General features: G+C 41.8%; 1 non-coding gene across 1 annotated transcript; it reads left to right on the top strand.

The window, feature by feature from the left end:
- The first annotated feature begins 19,367 nt into the window (after nucleotides 1-19,367).
- Nucleotides 19,368-19,440, top strand: TRNAR-ACG. Its single transcript has one exon. It is a non-coding gene; the product is annotated as a tRNA-Arg (tRNA).
- The last annotated feature ends 69 nt before the right edge of the window (nucleotides 19,441-19,509 follow it).

The raw sequence follows: 19,509 nt of genomic DNA, 5'->3' as shown, positions 1-19,509 counted from the left end.
TCCTTGGATTAGTCACCTCTTCTTGAGGTGGATACCAAGTAAATCCCTAGTGTTAGCATTGAGTGTTGTTTCTTTGTATTTTCCGCTGCATTTCACTACAAGAAACAAGCAACAAAGAGCACGAGATCGCGTCGAGCTATTCACCCCCCTCTAGCTACATTTCGGTCCCAACAAGTGGTATCAGAGTGAGGTCGCTCTTCACCGGAATCATCGCCGGAAGGGGCAACAAAGCTAGAGGGTGAAGAAGTTGAAGCAAGATCAATAAGTTGAAGACTTCATCAAAAGACTCAACTTTAAGATGGAATTCCAAGATGGACTTGGATTCAATATGAGGGTGCCTCCACCATTCACAATGATGAGCTTCGATCTTTGGAAGTCAAGGATCAAAAATTTCTTGATGGTGGAGATAGAGCAATGGTTTGCTCTAATGGAAGGCTTCGAAGCTCCAACAAATTCAAAAGGCAAAATTCTCAAGAGGAGTAAGTGGAGCCAAGAACAAATTCAAAGGTGCGAGCCGAATGACAAAGTAACCAAATTATTGGTTAATTTATTGCCAAGCACCATTCTTTGCAAAATTGGAGAATTTGAAGATGCAAAGGAATTGTGGAGTAAGTTGGCCAAACTTCATGAAGAACCCTCCACTGTACCAAACCATGATAAATCCAAAGAGGGCAACTCATTGGAGCAAGACCAAGAGCAAGATGACTCCGAAGTTGAGAGATGCTCAACTTCCGAAGAAGAAGAAGTCCAAGAAGCCTCATCTTCAAAGGAATACAATGAAAAGGGCAAAGAGGAAGCATACTCTTTGTTCCATATACAAGATGAAGATGAAGATGAAGAAGCCTCCACTTCTAGGATTGAGGGGGAGCGACTTTCGGTGACACCGGATCAAGAAGAAGGAGAAGCTTCTACATCTGGGTCAAAAGGAGAAGAAGATGATGTATCCTCCAAAAATCAAGAGACATCAAATGGAGGATCAAGTGTCATCTCTACATGTGAAGGTATAAATATTTCATTTAAAAATAAAGATCATATCATATGTTTTGAATGTAGGGAACATGAGCACTACAAAACCAAGTGCCCTAAATTGGCTAAGAAGAAGGGCCAAGTGGCACCAAAGGGCAAGGAGAAGCCCAAGGAGACTGCTTCCGGAACAAAAAAGAGCAAAGAGCACATTGTGTGCTTTTCTTGCAAGAAAAAGGGACACTATCGGAGTCAATGTCCCAAAGGGAAGAAAGCGGTCAAGGCTCAAGGAGGAAGTATAACTCAAGGGGAAGCCTCCAAGGTAAAACGAAAGGTATCATTTATTGAGTCTACCTCGTTAAATTATGGTAAAAGGCATGCTAGCTCAAATTTATATCACTTTAATGCTATTTACCATAAAAATAGAAAGCATGATAGTATTAAGGAAAAACATGTAGCTCTTCATGCTAAAACTACCACACCTAAGGTTAGGAAGGTAGGTAAAAATTTAGGCAAGAACTCTAAGGACTTTAGTTACAAGCCTAAAAATAAAAATGCTCAAGGATTCAATGAAAAATAAAAAACTAAGGATTTAATGATGGAAAATTAAGTCTTGAGGTCAAGACTTGATAAATTAGAAAAGACCATAAAAAGGATGGAAAATATCCTAAAAGGGAAAAATGAGCAAAACCTAAGCTTTGGACAACAAAGGTCATCCAAGGGTCATAGAGGTTTGGGATACAAACCTAAAATCAAAAAGGATGTGCCTTCTTACCATAGGGTTCCATATAGCTATGGAACTAACCCTAGTCCTAGTGGTCAAGTCAAAAATATAAGAGAAGTTATCCCTAGAAGTATTTTTGCAACAACAAATGTGACTAAGACTTCTAAGAAGTCTAAGAAAGACACTAAGAAGGTCACAAGGGAGGCAATCCCTAGAGTTGACCTAGAAAAGATGACCAAGGACTCTAAGAAGCCTAACAAGGTCACTAGGAAGGTATCTAGGGAAGTTATCCCTAGTGAATACCTAGAGCATCCAAGGAGCACCAATAGGTTTTGGGTTCCTAGGAGCATTTTCTCTACCCCTTAGATGGGTTAGAGAGTGTTAACTCCGATTAGAAGGGTAGTTAACCCAACTTTGATGAAGTTGACACTCGAAGAGCATTTTCAAGGTTATTGTTAACCTTTGAAAATGAAAAGGATTATGATTTACTCTTTGGAAGAGTAAAATACGCCATAATTTGAAAGTTTCAATTTTAAATTAAATTGACATAATTGGAAAAAATCATAAGAACTACCAAGTTGGAATTTTGGTATGTTCTTAAGGGATTAAGGGCAAAAATTTAGGACTTGATCTTAATGATTACTCCTTGAAGGAGAAAATTATGCCAAGATTTGAGGAATGTGCTTGATTTTAATTGGCATAAATTAATCAAGAGAAAAAAAGGAATGTCAAGTAGGGTTTTGGCATTTTTCTTGTGAAGACAAGGGGCAATCTAGGTTTAATTTTGATTTTGTTAAGGTTTTAGGATACTTAGATAGGTAATCTAGGTATATCTTATTTATGCTAAAACTTGTCATGATTGTTTGCCCATCATATGCCATGACATCATATTTTACATTCATGATTATTATGAAAAATACAAAAATATCATGTCATGTCATTCATACATCATGTAGGTATAGAAATTTTCTTTTGAAAATTATTTATCTTTGATGTATGCCATAACACATCATGCATTATTTTAATTCCTTTCAAACTAAGGACAAATGTCATTCATTATCAAGTAACATCCTTGGTGGATGCTCCTAACCTCAAAATGCCTAGATAGATATGTATGATCCCTAGTTTAGGGCAAAAACAAACTTTACATCTCACTAAAGAATTATAAGGTGACTTGTATATGTTTTTGTACACATTAGATGCAAGTGAGATGTTAGGATAATGAACAAAACTCAAGATGTTGATTTAGTATATTTTTTATGAGTTTTAAGTTTATCAAAACACATAATTATGTGTTTTCCAATCATTGGGAAAGCTAATATACAAGTCATGTGCATTGAGCCCAAAGAATATGGTTAGATATTGGCTTTGAAAATAGTTTTAAAATGATTTTGGAAAACCTTGGTGAAGGCTATCTTTTGATAGTAATCATCATTGAAAAGTTAGACACAAACTAGAAAAAAACACTAAAATTTTTACAAGTTTTCAAATTTGTGTCAATCTTGGAAAATAGAAAGTATTTTCATAGAAAACTATTTTTTCTTGATAGTATATGTCCTAAGGAATGTCTACATGTAGTTTCATGATTTTTCAAATTTTGTAGAATTTTTGGGGAGTTTCTGAAATTGACTAAAAATGTATTTCAGCATTTTCAGAGCTTCAATCGATCACCTGATCGATTGGAGTGCCTCAATCGATCAGGCGATCGATTGAGAAGTCATTTCTCGCGAGCAGAAGCTCGCTGGATCGATGCACTGATCGATCCACGCAGCCTGAATCGATCAGTGGATCGATTCAGCTGGGTTCAATCGATTAAGACCCAACTCCAATCGATTGAAATGCTGAGTTTGGCTGGGTAAGCTAGATTTCAGCATTTTTAGTCTAGGTAACCATTCCTATCCCCTCAAAACACATTTGTATACATTTAGGGAGAGTTTTCATGATGAAAATAAGGATGGATTGGTTAAGGAAGACTAAGTAGAAGTTTAGATTGAGGTTTAATTTCAATATTGAATTTTTGAACCTCAAAACTTCTAAATTTGGGTTTCCTGAAGATTTAGGAATTCCAAGTCATTATTGGTGCAATGACAGAAGTAACGTGCATGTCTTTAGGGGGAGTTACTCTTTAAGAACACGAAAACTATTTTTCATACACCTTGGGAGGTGGTTAACCTTCCTTAGCGAAAATGCTCAGGGTTGGGCATTTGAATATAATGGAGAGTGGATATCTTCATTATTCACGTGGTGTATGCTCACGGATGAACATTTGATGACAATGAAGGGTATGAGACCTTCATTTGAATCGTGTGTGAATATACCAAGTGGTATATGCTTAAGGATGAGCGTTGAGAATAATGAAGGGTATGGGACCTTCGTTATTGTGTTGTAAACAACGAGTGAAATTGTAAACAACATTGGGTAACTCTTCAGGGGGAGAGTGTTTGATGTGTGCCAATAGGGGGAGAATTTGTGGTTAAGTTAGGCCTTCATTACCTGAAGAGGGAGTTTGCTCTCTGGGAAAGGAGAAGAATGAAGGAAACCATCATTTATATATTGACATGAAGGGAGTTGAGGCTATGAGATTAGCCTAACTTAAAAGTGGTATTGTCAAACATTAAAAAAGGGGAGATTGTTGGTGCAATATTCCCTAGGTCAAGGTTGACCTGGTTGACTGAGCTTGAATTAGGGTCAAGCTCGAGTCTTGATGTTTGAGTTTCGATGTTTGACAACACATGGAGACAAGACATGGAGATTGCAGGTGCAATTGTTCATGTGGGGAGATTGTGAAGAAGAGTCAAGTATGTCAACGTTGACTGGATACTTGACTGGAAATCCTGGTGAGTGAAGCCAGGTGAAAGACCTAGTGAGTGAAATTAGGCAGTTGAGAATTCCTAGTGAGTGAAGCTAGGTGGAAGTCCTAGTGAGTGAAGTCAGGCAGATGAGAAGTCCTAGTGAGTGAAGCTAGGCAGATGGAAAGTCTTAGTGAGTGAAGCTAGGTGGAAGTCCTGGTGAGTGAAGCCAAGCAAATGAGAAGTCCTAGTGAGTGAAGCTAGGCAGATGGAAAGTCCTAGTGAGTGAAGCTAGGCAGAAGGGAAGTCCTAGTGATTGTAGCCAGGAAAGGGAAATCCAGGTGGATCAAGGGTGATCGGACACCTGGTATTGATAAGTCCAAGTGGATCAAGGATGACCGGACAGTTGGCATGAGGAGAAAAGTCCAAGTAGGTCAAAGGGATTGACCGGATACTTGGCACGATGAAATCTAGATGGATCAAGGTTGATCGGACATTTGGTGTTGGGAAGTCCAAGTAGGCCAAAGGGATTGACCGGATACTTGACACAAGGAAATCTAGATGGGTCAAGGTTGATCAGACATCTGGTGTTAGGAAGTCCAAGTAGGTCAAAGGGATTGACTAGATACTTGGCACGAGGAAATCCAGATAGGTCAAGGTTGACCAGACATTTGGTGGAAGTCCAAGTGGGTCAAAGGATTGACCGGACACTTGGTAAGGGAGTCCTAGCAGGTCAAGGGTGACCAGATGTTAGGCATGATGTACTGACAGGTCATGGAGGACCGTATGTTGGTTTGAGGGATGTTTGGACTTGATTTGGCAAGTCTCACATGGGCTGGATCGATCAACCGATCGATTGGCTCATGCCCAATCGATCAATCGATCAATTGGGTGAGTCCCGCGGAAGGAGAACCTCCCAATCGATCAATGGATCGATTAGAGAGAATTCCCGATCGCACAAAAAGCCTCCCAATCGATCTGTCGATCGATTGGGAGCCTCCAATCGATCGGCTGATCGATTGGGAGCTGTGATTTTGCGTGATAAGCCCTGGATCGATCAGTCGATCGATCCAGGCGATTCCCAGGAGCACAGAGGCTCTCTGGATCGATCGGTCGATCGATCCAAAGCCTCCCCAATCGATTGGGAGCAATCCAATCGATTGGGATTCGACCATTGGCGTCGTATTTAGCTGTTGGCGAGCGTTTCTCTCTAAAGAGATCTCTCGGCTTTCTTCTCCAGCGACAACAGTGACCACAGAGCTTCTCCACAGTCACTCTCACGCCAGATCTTGAAGGTTTTTGGAGGCATTTCTAAGTCAAGAGGCGAATCTATAGCAAGAAGAAGAAGCTAGGGTTAGAGTTTGTTGTGTAAACCGTGTAAGCTTTTCCTTGTATTTGCTTCTCTTTATTTCTTGTTGTATTGAGAGTATTGTAGGGCTTCTCCGCCTTCGATAGTTATCGAAAAGGAGTGTTTACATAGTGGAGGGTGCGTGAGTGTGTGGATCCTTAGATTAGTCACCTTTTCTTGAGGTGGATACCAAGTAAATCCCTAGTGTTAGCGTTGAGTGTTGTTTCTTTGTATTTTCCGCTGCATTTTACTACAAGAAACAAGCAACGAAGAGCACGAGATCATGCCGAGCTATTCACTCCCCTCTAGCTACATTTCGGTCCCAACATTGTTGTGCAACACTTCGACTCCTTCGAGATCTCTGGGGCCAAAGCTGATCTCGGGCCTGCTCACATTCTCCCTGCTGCTGCTAACGGCGTGGATCTCCAGCCGCCGAGTGTATGATTTTCGGGTTCGATTGGAGTCTCCACTGGTTAGTCCGCTAGCTATAATGTTGATCTCACCTCGCTCCACGTTGCCCCTATTCTCCTCCTCCCGAGTGGACGGTCTACTTCGCTCACGTGCGGTTCAGTCGAGCTCGGCGCTTCTTCGATGGGGATGCTGCGATGATCTCCTTACTTCCTCTCGTCGTTTGGTGCGGTGGTGCCCGTTTCGCCGGTCAGGAGAGGGAGACCAACGACGATAACTTTTGGGCGCCGGTTGGGCTACCGAATTGAATCCACGACAGTCGCGGGTATTATGAGTAGCTGACTGGTGGAAGGAACAAAACATAGAGGTCCATATCTTTCCTTTCGGTTTTCGACGCTCAGCGGTCACATGTTGAACTGCATGAGGCCTTGCTTCCTGGTGTAGCCGCGCCCATTCGGCTCGGGTTCCTCGTGGTGGCTGATGGCTGATGGCTGATTGGCGGCCTCCGTTCGGTCGGCGCCGATGGTTTGGACAACGTTTCCTTCCTCCTTGCCGCCTGGGTCTCTTCCACGTTTATGTATTCGTTGGCCTTCTTCAGTATGTGGTCGTAGTCCCAGGGTGACTTTCGGATGAAAGACCGAAAGAAATCTCCGTCCACGAGCCCTTGGGTGAATGCATCATCATAGTCTCAGACGAGACCGATGGGATGCCCATGGCCACCTGATTGAGGCATTGGATGTGTTGGTGCGGGAAGCATCAGACGATCGAACCTAAGTTTTGATAATGACAAATAGTTCAAAGTTAAGTAGTGTTGTGATCTAACAAGTTCATGGAGCTTGCAGGAAAGTCCTAAGTGATACTTAGGCAAAAGTCCTAGCTGTGGTTAGGCAGGTGGAAAACCTTAGGGGGTGGTAACCCTAGGTCATAAGGGGTGGTAACCCTATGCGGAAAGTCTTGGTGGGTTGAGAGCTTCAGACAAAAGTCCTCAGGGGGTAACCCTAGGTGGAAAGTCCTGGTTTCGCGAACCACGTGAAATACTAGACAGGCCGGGAAGCGGAAGTCCAGCAGAAAGTCCGGAAGCTTCGAATGCTGAGCAAAAGTCCAGTCGATTTGGAGGATCGTACTGGCAACAGGTAAATCTCCTGAGTAGAGTAGGTGAGGATGCATTCTCCGTAGAGGGAATAGTAGGCGTCGGGTCGACCTAAGGTTTTCGATTGGAAATCCGAAGTCAGACCCGGACAGCCCGATGACTGTCGATATCATTTATCATATTTCTATGCTAACTTTGTTTTGTATGATTTGTGTTTGGGACTAACATATTTTGCAGGAACAAAGGAGCACATTTGACCTCGGATGAACAGTGTCCGAGGCGCCTCCATGGGGCTTGGAGGCCCCTCGGGTGCTAGCCGAAGCCAGCTGTCCAGAGGAGCTGGAGGCGCCTCGGAGGAAGTTGAAGGCGCCTTGGACCAGGCGTTGGAGGTGCCTTGGAGCAGCTGGGAGGCGCCTTCAGTGTGATAAGGCACGACTAGATCAGAGTTGATCCATGCGTGCGACTCGGCGGCCTGGAGGCACCTCGGACAGGCTTGAAGGTGCCTCCAACATTGTTTAAAAGGGGGTCGAGGCAGTAGCTCAGAACAACAATACCTAAGTGATCAAGCTACAACACGCTGCTTCAAAAACACCCCGAAGTGCTGCAACATCATCCCGACGACCCGGAGCTTCAATTTTTCATCTCTTTGTTGTCGGTACAAATTAATTACTGTCTTTTCTGTACTTAGATTGTAATAATTCTCGTGATTATAGTTGTTGCCCAACATAAACGCTCAACGAGCGTGGACCTTGGAGTAGGAGTCATCACAGACTCTGAACCAAGTAAACGACCTATGTCCTTCTTTGTTTGTATGATTCTTTCTATTTATTCTGCTGCTTTATTACTCGAATGATTTACGATTCTGAAACGCAAAATAGCCACGAGTGCTATTCACCCCCCCTCTAGCGCTTCTCGATCCAACAATTGGTATCAGAGCCAGGTTCGCGTTGATCTGGTGCAACCACCAATCACGCAAATTTTCTTTTGTGGTATTTTCAATTTTTACGGAGTCAATTAGAATCTAGCTTAATAGCTACATTCTAATTATTTTTTCGAATCGGATTTTGCTCGAAGTTGGTGCAACACCACTCGAGCTCGTGATATTAATTTTATTTCCCGCACTGCTAATCCAAGACCTAGTCTTGGGACACTTCTGTTTTTTTTCTTTTGCATATTATAAATGGCCCAACAAGAGGGATTCAACACCGTTCGTCCCCCGCTCTTCACCGGAGAAGACTTCGGATATTGGAAGGGGCGAATGGAACCCTTCCTCAAGATCCAGTTCGATACCTGGATGATTATCAAGACTGGAATACAACTGCCAACCGACAAAGACGGCAAGCCGACACCTTGCGAAAAATGGGAACGGACCCTAATCAAGAAGGTAGAAGCTGATGCCAGAGCGACCTGCACCCTCCAGTGTGGATTGACCAAGGAGGAGCTCAACAGAGTTGGACCGTTCTCCAGGGCAAAAGAGCTTTGGGAGAAGCTGATCGAACTCCACGAGGGCACCTCCGACACCAAGGTTAGTAAAAGAGATCTTTTATTTAATAAATTATATAACCTGAAAATGCAAGACGAAGAGACCGCAAGTCAACTCCATGCTCGCATACAAGACATTCTCAAGTCCCTCCATGCGATCGGGCAAAGAGTCGAGAATCGGGACATCATAAGGTACGCTCTAAACGCTTTTCCGAGGAGCACATTGTGGGCATCAATGGTAGATGCTTACAAAGTCTCCAAGGAATTATCCTCCATTAGATTAGATGAACTGTTTTCAGAATTCGAACTGCATGAACAGACTAATACACTGCCAACCGAGAAGGGTATTGCTTTGGTTGCAGGTACCAGTCGAACACGCGAACCAAGATCACGGCGAAGAACTGAACCGGAGGAGGAAAACGAACCCGACTTAGACGATGAAGACGACGAATTAACCTCCGAGCTCGTGAACCTAGTGAAGAAGCTTTACAAGAAAAAGAAAGGCTTTAACAAGAGAGATCTAAAGAAGACAGTACAATCCAAGGAGGTTCAATCCAGTTCAAAAGTCAAGCTCGAAGTGATCTGCTACGGATGCAACCAGAAAGGGCACATCAAGGCCAACTGCCCTAATCAGAAGGATGCAAAGAAGCAGAGGAAAAAGAAGGTGCTAAAGGTGACATGGGATAAATCTTCCTCAGAAGACGACGAAGACGAACTCGATCAGATGAGTCTACTTGCACTAATGGTCCGGGACCAGATTAATCTGTCCGAGAGCGAGAGCGAGTCGGAAGTCGAGTCTGAGCGAAGCCACGGATCCGTATCCGTTTTCGAAGGGCCTGACACCGCTATAAGTGTACCTCGCTTAAACAATTTAGTCAATTATTTATTACGTAAATTAGCTAAATCAAACCTTAAGGTCAAGTCACTTCTAAAGGAAATAGCAGTCCTTAAAGAAGTGACTAACCCCAAAACCTTGCCTGACTCAAGTCAGACTGGAAATTCAACTCAAGTTCAAAAACTCCAGTCTGAAAACTCCAGTCTGAAAACTCAGGTTAAGGATTTAAAAAATACATTAGAACGGTTCTCTTTGGGCTCCAAGAAACTTGACCTAATTCTTGGGACACAAAGAGTCGTTTACAACAAAACTGGGCTAGGTTACAAAACTAAAAGAAAATATAGATCTTACCTGTCCTTAGTAAATAAAAAAAATAATAAATCAGTCCAAGCATGGGTACCCAAGTCCAACCTGGTTAATCAAGTTGGACTTGGTCAATATTGGGTCTCTAAGGATCAAATACATTACCTCGATAGACCATATCGAGGCTATGATCCAGGGAGAGCTAGAAGGAAAACAATAAAATTAAATTAAAAATTCAAATCAAATTTAAATTCAAATTAAATAAAATCAAATTCAAATTTAAATAAAATAAAATAAAATCAAATTAAAATTAAATAAAATCAAATTAAAATTTAAATCAAATCAAATTAAATTAAATTCAAATTAAATCAAATTAAAATCCAAAATCAAATTAAATCAAATTAAAATCCAAGGGAAGGCTCCAGAATAGCTGGCACCTCCGAACTTAATCCACCCGATAAGGGTAACCAAGAATAGACTACCCGGCAGGGTAATTAAGGTTAGATTAAAATGAGCTAGGTTTAACTTGACCCATGATACTGGTGAAGTATTGGATGATAGTACGTTGGGGAAGCTTAGTCATCGCATGTCTAGGAAGATATGGCTTCGACCTGGTGTGTTTGACTTAAGTGGAACTGACCGAAGCTACCCTTTATGGATCCTAACCAGTTAGACCAAGGTTTTATACTAAGTTCAATGGGTAGGACTATTTGGAAAACCTCGAAGGTATGGTTACTTTAATGATGTCCTTGTGACTCACCATAGCCCAGAAGTTTATCCAAAGAATGCCTACTTGTTGAACCCAAAGCTAAACCTGAATCTAACACAAAGCTAAACCAAACCCTAAAATTAAACATAATTCATCTCACAAAAATTATAGGATTTCCTGATTGAAAATTTAGATCAGGTGAGATGACTAAGGAATAAAAATTAAAAAGAAATTCAAATTTAAAACTAAAGTCGAAATTAACTTTCGAAATTAAAATTCGTAATTAATTAAAAGTAATTTAAAATATTTTTCAAAATTTAATTAACTTAAAATGTTTTTTTAAAATTAATTAATTAACTTAAAAATATTTTTCAAAATTTAATTAACTTAAAATATTTTTTCAAAAATTAATTTGAAATTATTTTTAAAATTATTTGTTCAAAAATTTAATCAATTTAAAATATTTTTCAAAAATTTAATCAACTTAAAATATTTTTCAAAAATTTAATCAATTTAAAATATTTTTCAAAAATTTAATCAACCTAATATTTTTCAAAAATTTAATCAACCTAATATTTTTCGAAACTTAATTAACTTATTAACCTAACCTTTAAAACAATTTAACTTAAAAAAAAAAAATTTGACACGTCGGCGCACAGCGGAGGCGCCTCCCACACGAGGGCGGCGCCCTTAATCACAGTGGGAAATTTCCCGCCGCCTTAACCAAAGGCATCTCGGATGGTCTTCGAGGCGCCTCTAACTGCCCCCTGGAGGCGCCTTAAGCACCGTATAAGGCGCCTCCAACTCAAGATTTCAGAAACGAACAGAAGCTTTTCTGTTCGTTCTCGATTCGTTTCTCTCCGCGATTCCCTCTCCAAAACGTGCGATTTCTTCCCCTAAGGCGCCTTTAAACCATCCACTCTCCTTCATACACCTACAATGCCTCCTAGGTATATCTCAAACCTCTCTATTGTCCTTATTTGTAGTTATTCTGCATCTTTTTATATATATTGTCAAAAATAGGAAACGTCACATTGTTGATCCTACACCGGCTAGGGTCCCTTCTACGGACCCTAGATTCCCCTCGGAGCAGTATATGATAGATTTTGCTAGGTTTACCTTTGAGTCCATTAAACCTAGATATGTAGGTAGGGCATTTTTTACCCAGTTTTGTCTCCCCGCAGTTCAGATGATAGATTACTATCACCTAAGGAAACTGGTTTACTGCAACAACACAGTAAACCAGGATTTGTGTGCCCAGTTCTATCACAACCTTGAAAAGGTTGATGGTACTACATATTCCACCAGAGTTGGTGGAACTGACATTCAGCTTACCCCATCCCTGATACGTACGAGTTTAGAGCTTAGGGAGTCCACATGCACCTTCCTATGCTATCCGGTTAGGGATCTACCATTCGATGTTCCCTATTCCCATATCACCTTAGATGACATCTATATGCATTTTTTTGGGGGAGGAGAGACCCTTTGGTCTGACTGAGTTCAGGTCGACTCTTCTTCGAGTTAAGGACTACATCATGTACAGAGTCCTGACCGCATGCATCTTACCGATCACATCTCGAGACGTCTCGAAGATGCGATCACCCCACTCATTCTTTTTGTATGCTCTCAGTCAGCGCCTAGATATAGATATTGCACTGCATATGTTTCATAACATCATTCATGCATCTAGTACAGTCACGTCTGGAGTGGTCCATATGCCCTACTGTCATATCCAGACCCAAATTTTCTCCACCTCTAGGATAGACACGACCGTAGGGACACTCATCCCACTTACCATATACGATGAGTTAGGACAGTGGAGTCTTCGATTAGCCGGTATAGAGGTCACTGCCGAGGGGATTCTGGCCTGGAAGGGCCGGCCGCCGCCAGTCGTTGCTCCTATCGCTCCAGAGGCCGAGGATGCACCAGGCGAGGGAGAGGAGTGACTCGACTTCTTGGCAGAGGAGTTTTTCCCAGATCCTTCCACCTCTGCCGGGCCCTCCACGTCAGTCGGGCCCTCGACTTTGGCACCACCTTCCGTCGAGGACAGACTTGCTCGACTCGAGATCCAGTCCATTCAGACGCGACGAGCTGTGCTAGATAACCATCGCTTCCTTTGATCTCTATGCACCGAGATAGCTGTAGGGTTCGCCTCTCTCCGAGGAGAGATACGTCGCCATGGACAGCCTCAACCTACACCCGAGTAGCCCCTTGCACCATCTCCAGCTGACGACCCTCTAGTTGATGATCCTGTTTTCGATGATCCTGCTTTCGATGATCCTGCTTTATGACTCTGTCATTTGATGTATCATGGATCGACACCTATATTTTCTAGTCTGACTGTATTAGTGCTTAGTTGAACTCCACTTATTTATGCTCACTAGTTTTGTTTGTACTCTGCACTTAGAAGGCAAATAGGAATGTGTTGGGCAGAATAGGTATTGATTTTCAAATAAGTTTACTACCTTTACTCTTAAATAGTTTACTTGTTTTCAAAATCTGCTTAAGTGTAAAATTATAAATTCTAGGCAAAATGTTTTCAAAATCCCAATTTTACTAGTTTTTCAAATTTGGACTTAGTTTAGGCTCTACCTTAGAAATCATGTTCCCCTAGAATTCAGCCAGAGCATCTTACAAACACCTAGGCTTACTTTGATTGTGATTGAAAAACATAGAATGGTGTGAGATGCATAGGGTACAGCCTGGACTCAAGAATGCTTATATCTGTGTATCAATATGAGTCTGGGCATTAAATACCTAATATATAGTAATCAAGTCAAGTCATCTAGCCCGAGTCAAATCTAACTGGATCTATTGACTTAACTTGACTAACCAAGTGAAAGTTATTGTCCTCTAGACAATCAGCTAATAGCTAGATGGTTAGACATGTGACCAAGAAATTAAAATATTTGATTGTTTAGGGTGACTCAACTTGCACAATTAGGGCTCTGATACCTTACTTAAAATAACTTAGTTAACTTACAATCAAATTAACTCAACTCATGCTTGGACATTAAGGTTTAACCTTATTTTGCTCCTCCTTGGCTATTAAGTATTTTGGAATTCCTTATTCATTTAAATATTTTTTAAAAATTTTAAATATTTTTTTCAAAATCCTTTGAAAATTTAGTAAAGTTTATTTTGTTCCTTTCAAACTATTATTTAAAAAAAAAACTTGTTCAAAATTAAAAGAATATTTACCAATAAAGCTTTTCATATTTAACAGAGTTTGAAAATTTACTTTTTCCCCAAAGATTTCAACTAAGTTTTAAATTTGGCTAAAGTTATTTTTCAAAGTAAACTTTTTACTAGCTCTTTAAACTTAGTTGAAAGATAATTATCTCTTTAAACATTTAGCTAAGAGTTTTACATTGAATATTAACTATAAAGCTAAAATGTTTGAAAAGTTCTTTAAATATCTTTTCTTGAAAGCTAAGTGTTTTCTTTAAAAGTTTTTTTCCATACTTGGTTTAGAAAATCCCTTTCTAAAGACTTTTAAGTTTAATAAAAAATCTTTAAATAAAGTCTTTAAAAGCTTAAGTTTTTAAAATTTTGACTAAACAGAATTGTTTTGCACTTAAACTATTTTTACTTAGCTAAGTTTTTCTACAAATTTTTTTTGATATATGGCAAAGGGGGAGAGTAGGATTAGAGAAAATTCAAATACAAAAAGAAATTCATATTAAGGATAAGAGTTCTCTTATTAAGGGGGAGCCTGAACTTTGGAAACTTTAAGTTTACCTTAAATTTTAAAATCCTCTTTAGCTTGTTTCTTAAGTATGCTTACATTTATACTTAAACTTCTTATTTTAAAGCATGCTTACGTTTATTTATGCATTTTTTTTACTTAACTTTGAATTTAAGTTGCCATAATAAAAAATGGGGAGATTGTTGGTGCAGGAAGCATCAGACGATCGAACCTAAGTTTTGATAATGGAAAATGGTTCAAAGTTAAGTAGTGTTGTGATCTAACAAGTTCATGGAGCTTGCAGGAAAGTCCTAAGTAATACTTAGGCAAAAGTCCTAGCTGCGATTAGGCAGGTGAAAAACCCTAGGGGGTGATAACCCTAGGTCATAGGGGGTGGTAGCCCTAGGTCATAGGGGGTGGTAACCCTATGCGAAAAGTCTTGGCGGGTCGAGAGCTTCAAGCAAAAGTCCTAGGGGGGTTATTGTTAGGATCGGTTGAGCTAGACGGGGTGAATGACTCACTTCGTTTTCTTGATCAATTTACTCTTTCGCAGCGGACACTTGAAGGCAATGCTAACTCTTGTATTTACTTGATATCCACCTCCTCAAGGAGGTGACTAGTCCAAGGATCCACACCACTCACCACTCTTCCACTATCAAAACCCTCCTTCTCGGGATCACACCGAAGGTGGAGAAACCTTACAAGATTACAACTCTCCCTCTCCAAAGTAAAGATCACAAACACTACAATGAAGAAGAGAAGAAGGATCACAAACTTTAACCGGCTTCTTCTTTGCAAGTGAGACTTCAGAAAGTGGCGGAGAGGAGAGCTTGAACACTTTTCAAATCTTGATCACTTGAAGGATTTCTGAAAAACCTTTGAGAGCAATGGAACAGTATTTTCTTTTGGATGATCCGTTTCTTTTTCTTCAGCTCTTTTAAATGACGTGAAAACTAGACGTTTCTCACATAACCGTCACCGTGAATCGATTGGGATTAAATCTGAATCGATTCATAAGTATCCGTTGGAAGTCATCGCGTCAAGATCAACGACGTAGATTACTTCACTTGAACTTGAATCGATTGGTGTAGTGCTTGAATCGATTTCGCCACACGCTCGTGAAATCCAAAATCGCAGTGCATCTGTGAATCGATCGGCCGATCGATTGAGTAACTTCAATCGATCGGCTGATCGATTTAGGAGGCTTCTGTGCTTCGCACAGAAGCTTCCTGGATCGATCGCTCGATCAATTGGATTACCCCAATTGATCGGTTGATCGATCCAGAAGAACTCTGTTCTTCGCGTAGAAACTTCCCGATTGATCGGCCGATCGATTGGCTTCCTTCCAATCGATCGGCTGATCGATTCAAAAGCATTCTGCCTCACAGCCATATCTAAATCGATTTACCAATCAATTTTTGCTAAGTGAGCTTAACACACATCCAACCTTCTGACTTGCAGGAACTTCTCTCGCCAAGAATCCGGTCCTCGACCTTCTTGGACTTCTCTTGCCTTGAATCCGATTTTCTGACCTGCAAGGGCTCCTTTGCCAAGAATCCGATCCTCGACCTTCTTGGACTTCTCTTGCATCCGGTCTTCCGACCTGCAAGAAACTTCTCATGCAAACTCACAATGCATGTTATATTCACCGTATTAACCTAAACTTAAACAATTATCAACACATTGAAACTTCCAGGGCATGATTGCACCAACAGCAACCCTAGGTGGAAAGTCCTGGTGTCGCGAACCAGGTGAAAGACTAGATGGGCCGGGAAGCGGAAGTCCAGCAGAAAGTCCGGAAGCTTCGAACGCTGAGCAAAAGTCCAGTCGATCTGGAGGATCGTATTGACAACAGGTAAATCTCCTGAGTGGAGTAGGTGAGGACGCGTTCCCTGTAGAGGGAACAGTAGGCGTCGGGTTGACCTAGGGTTTCCGGTTGGAAATCCGAAGTCAGACTCGGACAGTCAGATGAGTGTCGATATCATTTATCATATTTCTGTGCTAACTTTGTTTTACAGGGTTTGTGTTTGGGACTAACACATTTTGCAGGAACAAAGGAGCACATTTGACCTCGGATGAACAGTATCCGAGGCGCCTCCATGGGGCTTGGAGGCGCCTTGGGTGCTAACCGAAGCCAGCTGTCCAGAGGAGCTGGAGGCACCTCGGAGGAAGCTGAAGGCGCTTTGGACCAGGCGTTGGAGGCGCCTTGGAGCAGCTTGGAGGCACCTTTAGTGTGATAAGGCGCGATCAGATCAGAGTTGATCCACGGGTGCGACTCGGCGGCCTGGAGGCGCCTCGGACATGTCCATCACTGTTTAAAAGGGGGTCGAGGCAGCAACTTAAAACAACAATACCTAAGTGATCAAGCTACAACACGCTGCTTCAAAAACACCCCGAAGTGCTGCAACATCATCCCGACGACCCGGAGCTTCAATTTTTCATCTCTTTGTTGTCGGTTCAAATTAATTACTATCTTTTCTGTACTTAGATTGTAATAATTCTCGTGATTATAGTTGTTGCCCAACGTAAACGCTCAACGAGCGTGGGCCTTGGAGTAGGAGTCGTCACAGGCTCCGAACCAAGTAAACGACCTGTGTCCTTCTGTGTTTGTGTGATTCTTTCTATTTATTCCGCTGATTTATTACTCGAACGATTTACGATTCCGAAACGCAAAATAGCCACGAGCGCTATTCACCCCCCTCTAGCGCTTCTCGATCCAACAGGATGTATACTCGGAGGGGCTCTCTGGGGCCTTACTTCATGGAGAACAAGCTTACGCTCGTCTTCTGGTATCGTCTGCTGCTTGCGAAGTGGTGCAAGAAGGCCGTTCGGAAGTCCTTGAAGCTTTGGATGGACCCGTCCGACAACTTTCTGAACCATCGTTGTGCCGAGTCGGAGAGCGTGGTGAGGAAGACTCGGCACTTGACTCCCTCTGTATATTGATGGAGAGTGAAAGCGTTATCGAACTTACCAAGATGGTCGTCCGGGTCGGTCGACCCATTATATTCTCCGATCGCCAAAGGAGCGTAGTGCCTTGGCAGCAGATCTTGTAGGATTGTCTCGGAGAATTGGCGGTTGACCTGCTCGGGTGACGAATCAGCTCGGGGTGCCTTGTCTTTACTTGTGCCCCGCACAGGTGCTTCATCTGAAGAAGAGTCCCTTCCTTGATGGGCTTGAGCAATCTCGGAGGGCGTTTGAAACAAGGCTCGGTGGAATGGAATAGGCGCGGGTGGAGCCTCCCCGTGAGTGCCGGTCGACCCTTTATTCTGCCCCCAGATGGACAATTGCTCCGGTCGATCTTCATGGGCCACTCGGCCTCTCGAGACCGATGTTGCTTGTTGAGCCAGCCGATCGACTAGCACTCTTTGCTGTTGTTGCTTGACTAATTTTGCCGCTCGTGATTGTACAAGTGCGTCGAGCTCCTCTTGAGTGAGCGCCACCGTGTGAAGTCGTTCATCTTCTTCCATCCTCTCGGCTCGGATGTAGGTTAGATTCCCACATATGACGCCAAATTTGATTCTGTTCGAGAGTCGAGGGTGACAGACGCTGGGGATGTGGTGCTCCTATTGACCATGCATGGACCTCCGATGAGACTAGCCTGCAAGTACAAAAACGTCAGTGTCGAGCCAGAGAGTGGTTCCCCAGCGATGGCCATCTGACGCTCAAGTCAGATCTCCGACGAAAGTAACAAGCAAGTAAAGAAACGAAAGTGACAATATAACTGTGGCTACAGTAGAATGAGTATACCTTCGTTGAAGCTTGGGGTCTTTTATATAGGGCTCCCAGGGGTGCACGTGCACGCTCTTCAAAACTTTCCCTGATAGGGCGTGTCAGAAAAGTGTACCTGACACCATACCTCAACAGCTCGAGCATATTCCGACAAGATAGTGGAAGCTTCCGTCGTACGATTCTTTGTCTGATCATGTCGCCGACCATGTTGTCTGTCTGCGATACGGGTCTCGAGGAGGATACCAGTTGATCCTGTCTCTGTCTGATAGTGGGTCGAGCGGGTGGGCCGCTCGACCAACTTTTGTATGCTAGCGGGCCGAGCGGGGAGGCCGCTCGGCTAATTCTGCTGTCTGGGCCGAGCGGGACGACCGTTCAGCTACTTCCATTGTCCAAGTTTGTCGAGTCGGGTTTGCGCTTTGATGGCTATGATATGATCTGTGGTTGTTCCGGATGTCCGCCCGACATATGCCCAGCAGCTCAGCAAATGACTTGCCGGTTGACACCTGCTTTGGTGATAGTTTTGAGAGTCGGAAGCTCAATGCGAGACCGAGCTGTAATAACGTCAGACCGGTCATTCCCTATGCTGATCGACAGATGGGGTCGTCCGATCGACTACGAGGTATTGATCTCTGCCATGTCATTGACCACCCTGTAAACCGGACCCCTCCTCATCACCGGATCATATATATATATATATATATATATATATATATATATATATATATATATATATATATATATATATATTCTTGATTCTTATATAAAATTAATTACAAATTTATTTCATTATTTAAATATATAAAAAATAGTAATTTATAAAATTTTACAATCCGTTGATAATATATTAAAAATAAAAATAATTTTATGCATTGAATCAATATCATTAATTGAGTTTGATAAAAAACAACAACTTAAATTTGATAAAAGGAATTGCGAAACAAATTTGAACAAGCTTAATAATATAAATAAATAAATTTGAACACAAATAAAGTCAGCTCTATTTAACTTATTTACACTCCTAATTCGAAGTCTCTCTAAACGAGATGTTAGGGAATTAATGCGCATTTATTTTGTTTTATTAGAAACCATTTAAGAATATGTGCATTATGTTTTGTCGAAAAAATAGAGAAAACAAATTATTTTTTATTATTTAACTCTCCTTCAACGTTCATAAATTCTATTGACATTTCCAGTTGTCTTGTCGTTGTCCAAACTGGTGCCTTATCTATCCCAATTTTAAGGATGCGTTGACAAATTGAAATTATGATCTTATTATTTATTCGATCAACAAATAACTACGACTCCGTGGCCCAATGGATAAGGCGCTGGTCTACGGAACCAGAGATTCTGGGTTCGATCCCCAGCGGAGTCGTTGGTTCTATTACTGATTTTGATGTTTGAATTTTTTTTTTCAATAAACCGTGGATTAAAAGGACATTTC

Source organism: Zingiber officinale, chromosome 7A, assembly GCF_018446385.1.
Source record: "Zingiber officinale cultivar Zhangliang chromosome 7A, Zo_v1.1, whole genome shotgun sequence".
NCBI classification, from domain to species: domain Eukaryota; kingdom Viridiplantae; phylum Streptophyta; class Magnoliopsida; order Zingiberales; family Zingiberaceae; genus Zingiber; species Zingiber officinale.
The sequence above is the reverse complement of the archived record's forward strand: the minus strand, read 5'-3'. Positions and strand labels throughout refer to the sequence as shown.